Source organism: Cynoglossus semilaevis, chromosome 8 (genome assembly GCF_000523025.1).
Source record: "Cynoglossus semilaevis isolate Cse_v1.0 chromosome 8, Cse_v1.0, whole genome shotgun sequence".
Taxonomy (NCBI): domain Eukaryota; kingdom Metazoa; phylum Chordata; class Actinopteri; order Pleuronectiformes; family Cynoglossidae; genus Cynoglossus; species Cynoglossus semilaevis.
In genome coordinates, this window is record NC_024314.1 from 22,419,823 (window position 1) to 22,426,038 (window position 6,216).

Below are 6,216 nucleotides of genomic sequence, written 5' to 3' on the forward strand. Positions count from 1 at the left end.
TGTAGCATTTAGGTTACACTTGTTGCTATTAAATACATTTCACCTCACCATTGATGCTGAAGCCTGTACAAAAACATAAAACAACTTTAAAATAAAAAAAACGATTTTAAAAAAACTTTAAAAACTTAAAGATTTAAAACATAAAGGATGTTCAGTTGTTTTTTACTGTTGACTACTGTAGAAACATTGAGATCCAACATGGCCGCCGCACGGATGATGGTCGTTTTGTGTACAATAACGGTGTTGATTTGGTCAAACAACCTACTGTAATTTTAGTGGATAAATGCTTATTGTTTTTTATTCTGCAAATAACAATTTAATTTAAAATACACCAACCACTTCATTAGGTACAATTAAATTTTGCTATTTTTTATGATGGATCTAAACAGACCTTTTGAAAAGCATTCATTTAAAAAGAAACTCTCAATAGTTTGTGGGGATTTTAAATCCATATTGACATCTGCAGCATTTTGAGCAATAACCTGAACAGTGTTTTAGCAGAAATTAGACTGACTCAGGCCAGGCAACATTTTTTCCAATCTTCTAGTGCTTTATTTTTCCTAGAATGTGATTTTTTTTCAAGTCTTATTAGCACCTGGCAAGGCACTCTCCTGCCGTTGATGTGTTATGCTCATGAAGAAACTGTTCTACAGCTGAAAGGGTGTTCCTAATGAAGTGGCCCTTGAGTATAGACCCACCCCGACTGTTAGACTGTAGACCTTTAGGAAGGAGAGATTACCATGTTCTGCAGATGTTTGGAGGTAATTAGCTAAATGCATTAAAAGTCAGGTTAAAAAAGGTGTTACCTGACATGACATGGTAAGCATGTAAAAAAACACATGCTGTGGTGCATGAATCATGCCTGAAAGATAATATGAGGCAGCAAGAGAGAGAGAGAGAGAGAGAGAGGCTGAGGGAAAACAATGTAAACCTGCTTTAGGGGAGAGTCGACAAGTTCTCCAACCTGCTGTAACTTGTTAGTTAACACAGGTCACGCACTTGCCCTTTAACATAGAAGACAGTTTGACAATCACACATGTGCGCACACACGCACACACACACACACCTCCAGGAACGAACATATGTGCTGACACCTTTCTTTACATATTTCACCCTGGCCTACTATCAGCATTTCTTCACTTCTAATGTTGACCTTTCACCACTAGTGTCCTGTGTGTTTGAGTCTTAGTGAACGAGTTATGCAAAACCTAATAATACGTTTAAAATTTTAAACCTAATAAATGTTCATGGTTTATGGCGTTACCTTATGAGCTGCAGCTGAATGAATAGATTACCTCGTCTTCAGTGTCAATATCTGAGTTGGCAACACTTCAGTCATCTGGTCATTGGACTGAAGCCAACCATCTATTTATCACCTTCTTTAAGAAAACATATTTCCTCACTGTGACCTTTTTCCTTTCACAAATTAAGGTTTGTTTGATTTTGGAAGTAGAACACCTGACAAAGGCGATGAGGCACCGTGAGAAAATAACAAATGGAGGTCAAAATGTCACTTCTTTTTTTTTTTGACTGTGAGAAAATAACAAATGGAGGTCAAAACTTTTTTTTTTTGACCCGAGGCCATGCATGTCCGGGAGTGAAATTCCATCATGTCAAATTTCATGCAACATTTTTTTCTCTCCAGCAACCTGATCTGATAATCAATACACCCCTGTACAACATGAACAGATGTTGAGTCATTTCAACTCAACTTTATCATCATTCTTCTCTATATTTGGTACACAGATCAACACAACGTGGAAGAATGTAAGAATGTATGTAAGTATGTTACTTCAACAATACTTATAGTATAGTAATAGGCAGACAAATTTGTACCACCTCATTGGCTGTAGGGTGTTGTTATCACATGACAATGCACTTCTAGTGCCTGAGGTATTTACACAGTAGACCAGGTGTTCATTTAGCACTGCACTGGATGAGCGGTACATGATAGTACTCCAGGTGGGCCACCAGAATTATAGCAATGTTCCAAATTTGGTTTGGGATGAAAACAATAAGGGTGAATTCACAGTTGTCACGATTACCTCCACTGAAACCTCTGCTATGATCAACTGAAGGCATGTGCTCTTGGCCACTGCTTCTACCCTGTTGGAAACTACGGTATAATATGTCACAAATGCCTCTGATTACAGACCTGACGGTCTGATGAAGTGGGTTCCAAAAACACAGCGCTTCAACCAGCTCAGTTCTGAGTGATTCCTCTACTAATTGGGACTCGTTTTCTTTAATAAAAGGTTGCAGTGATATTAGTTCCAGCAAATATGGTAAGCATGGGGTCAACATGTCTCTGAGAGCGATCTGTGGATCTTTGCGGCCTTCGTCTCCGGTTACGCTGCTGACACCTTGTGCTCTGCAGCTTTCAGAGTCGCTGGAGAGCCGCTCCTCTCTGTGTCCCCGTTTCAGTCTGGTACGGCTGAGAGGTGTCTGGGGTTGAATGTGCGGTGGTGGTGTTGTACTGTGAAGGCTAGCATTCAGTCAGACTCCCTCAGCACAGGTTCAGCCCAGAGCGGAGAGGGAATAAATCATTCATTGTGACAGAGTCATTTTCAGGGGCAGTTTTACAACTTACTGAAGGTGTGTCAAGGGGTGTGTGTGTGTGTGTGTGTGTATGTGTATGTGTAAAGAATGCTCCTGTTATCAGCTGAAAGCCTACATATCTAGATAGCAAATACACATTTCTTTTTAGTAATTTCTCTTTACTCTATTTTCAGGTTTTTAGGATTATAAACATTATTGTTGAGTCAACCCATTTACGTGTGATGGTAATTAACCCATTAATTACCATTACATGTAATAGAGTGAAATAGCTGTACCTTCTCTGAGACCTATTTACTGTTTACTCCCTGTTTGTATGGTGTGACAAGAGGCTTTGACTGCTCAGAAAGACCAGAGTTTTACGGATATTTCTATATCAATAAAAGAAATTGTTGACATGTCGATTGATATACAGTAAAATGTCAATTACATTTACTTAATATTTTTCTGATCACTTCTTAAAGTGACTTTTTCACCTTATACCAAAACATAAACTCCACAGTCACGCAGTGGAAGAGTGGGAAGCTTGCTTGCCTTACAGCAAAGGAATCACCTGTTCGAGTCCCAGTGGTAACCAATGGTGTATTCTTGTAGAATTTGTATGTTCATCCATGTGCGTTACATATAGAACAGGCAATCCTTTAAGATAACTGGTCTTACGGTAAATAAAAAATAGCATATGAGCTTGTAAAGTCAAGTAAAAATTTTGACTGAAGTCATAAATGGATTCATGAATAGTTTGCTTTTCTTTACGTTTTCAGACATTGTAAATACCTGATCTCCTCCATTTTATTTTTAAAGTTTCTTCTGACACAGTTGTTTCCAAATAACATTTTTATTGCAAAGAGTCTTTGTTACCATGGCTTCCCTATGTTGCTTGACAATTGCACACTAGCGACTGTAACAAGTCAGTAATAACAGGAACAGATGACCAGGGTTTCTCTCTGACATGGCCCTGTCAGTGACTTCTGACGACATATCACGGTTTAGAAGAGGTGTCTCATTTCCACTCCAAACTCTTGTGACTCAGATTCAATGGGTGGTGACTGGTCCAGAGTTAGTTCTATTGTAACAATGCCTCTGCTGCATAACTTAATGAGCTGACATTGCCTGTCATTAGCCTTGGACTTGACATTTGTTTTTGGACCTGTCCTGCACAGCCAAGTGTTTTATATAGAGATGGTTGCGACAGGTGAAACACATCACTTGAGTCCAACCAGCTGCACTAGAACACATGATACTTCCCCTTCCACGGGGATAAAAGGTGTTGTAAAAGGAGAGCCAGGGAACAAAATGAAATATTGCCGTACAGTCAATGCCAGCATCTAGATTAATGGTGTTTATGGAGACTGTACTGATATATAAAAAGGGCTAAGGGAACCCAATCATATTATACACACAAAGTCTTTCATTGTATGGCATACAGTATATGCAGAGTTTATACATTCAGTGGCTTCTTCAAGTCCTCACTTGCTGTTGTCACATTGTCCTTAGTATTGTTTCACTGCTTCAGGCTCACTGCAGGATAAACATGTGTAGCATCCGTGCACACAGGCAGAGGAGCACTCAGTTCGCATTCATACACGATCATACACATGGAACTCCTATTTAGGCTCAGGAATCAGTATATAAACTGAATAAACTAATCTGCACTGAAATACAGCCTCATCTATGTTCCAATGCACTATTAAACTTCCAGTGATTAATACAGCCTCATCTATGTTCCAATGCACTGTTAAACTTCCAGTGATGAGGACTCAAAACAACCAGTTTATGACCCAGTTTGTGGCTTCGCCCAATGTCAACAAATGCTAGTGTTTATGTGTGAGTGTGTGTGTGTCATTCATTTACATCCTGTCCATTGCTTTATCATTTCAGGAGTGTTTAATGGTTCTGCAGCAGCAACAGTGAACAAATAATACACCTCTACAGTACTATTTGATAAGAGATGCTGATGAAGAAAGTTGGATTGTACTTTGACATCATGTTGGCAAGATATACATATTTTATATCCTTATATATGAATGGTTTCTTTTAAATGATCATGGACGAGTGAAAAAACGAAATGAAAACCAAATCTCAAAATTAACATTATATGACCTAACAGCAGGCTAAGATATAACAATTTCTATTTATGCGTATTTATGTGTCTGTGCGATATATGACTGTATGAATTGAAAGAAAATCAGTCTGTTATCTGCCTTAAAAGTCAGTAAAATTAGTTTATATTGTAACACTATTGGCAAAAATTACCTATTAAAAAGCATGGGACAACGTAGTTTGCCATGGTCCTGACACCCTTGAAAGTATTTTAGGTCATATTCTAAGGGAAATAGAAATAGAAATTCTCCTGTATATAAAGCAGGCCACCACTTGAGGCGACGGTTTTAAAATGCTGGGTGCACTGATGACAACTCTCTCTCTTTCTCTCTCTTCACCCCCACCACCACAACACACATCCCTTCCACCCCTACCCACACGCATACTACAATTTATTATTTACAATAAACCATGCGTTGGTTTAATTGTAGATGTTTATCGGCCCATTGTATGATTTTAACAGGCTCGAATATAGTCACTACAGTCGAGATAAAGAACATTTCCGGTTTTTGTCGCCACAATTAAAGGGAAGAATATATTTAAGAAATGCATTGAATTTCCGGTAAATTTACTTAAATTTGTCGTTTTTCGTTGAGTGCGACTCACACATGTAGAGTTACAAATAAAGAAAAGACGGCGTGTTTCATAAATAAATAGTATCCTTTGTTAAATCCACATTCTGACATTTCTGACACAATACAATCATTACTGAAGACTTGACTTTAAAAAAAAAAATATGGATATTATACAGTAAATGTTAAATATTGTAGATGGTGTCAGCGTTGCTTTATTTTGAAGCAACTCTTACTTCCTTTTTAGTCCGGATTGATGGACGCTGACTTTAGTGAGAAAACCCAGCCGTCCCGGTGTCGAGTCATCGCAAGAGAAGAGCAGAGCGGAGCGGAGCAGAGCTCAGAGCAGATGGAGCTCTTGTCTGATGGGCTTTAAAAACACAGATTCAAGTGTGAAACACGTCAAGTTTATCACACCGCATAAACCTAGACGGGGTACGTCAGCGTTCGGAGAAGACTGGATAGTCATACGGATGGGTATATCTGTTCTTGTGACCGGGGCTGGTGTTTTTTGGTAACGGTTTACGGCACACGAGGAGAGGAGAACCGGAGCTGCGGCGACAGCAGTGAACGAACTTCGCTTCTCCCGCTATCTCTTCGACGTGGGAGGTGTCTGCTGCGCTGCTTGACCCTCTCGCGGCGTGACTGCCCGGACCTTTAAAAACAGGACCGCTAGAGCAGTGTTTTGTTGTAAATATCATCTTTTTTTCTCCTTTTCCATCAACCAACTGTGGCTTTAATGTGACGCACCACACTGACACCGTAGAGCAGTGTGTCGGAGCGAACTCCCACTGCAGAGGAGGCTTTAACGGCTCCTTTTAAATTAACTTCTTACCCCCGGTTTTCTACGGTGACAACACTAAACCACACCAATGTAAAAGGTAATACCACTTTTTATGCTTTATCTATACGCTATATATTAACTATGACTGCTTTTGGGTCTGGTGTTAAATTTTTTTGGTTGTTGTCAAAGTTAGCATCGTAAGAC

At 39.3% G+C, this 6,216-nt stretch overlaps 1 protein-coding gene across 1 annotated transcript in view; it reads left to right on the forward strand.

Annotated features, from left to right (window-relative positions):
- Positions 1-5,478: 5,478 nt before the first annotated feature.
- Positions 5,479-6,216, forward strand: part of wnk1b (WNK lysine deficient protein kinase 1b) — a 56,017-nt gene continuing 55,279 nt past the window's right edge. The window contains 1 exon segment of the mRNA XM_025058006.1: positions 5,479-6,109. The gene's annotated coding sequence lies outside the window, so the exon portion shown is untranslated.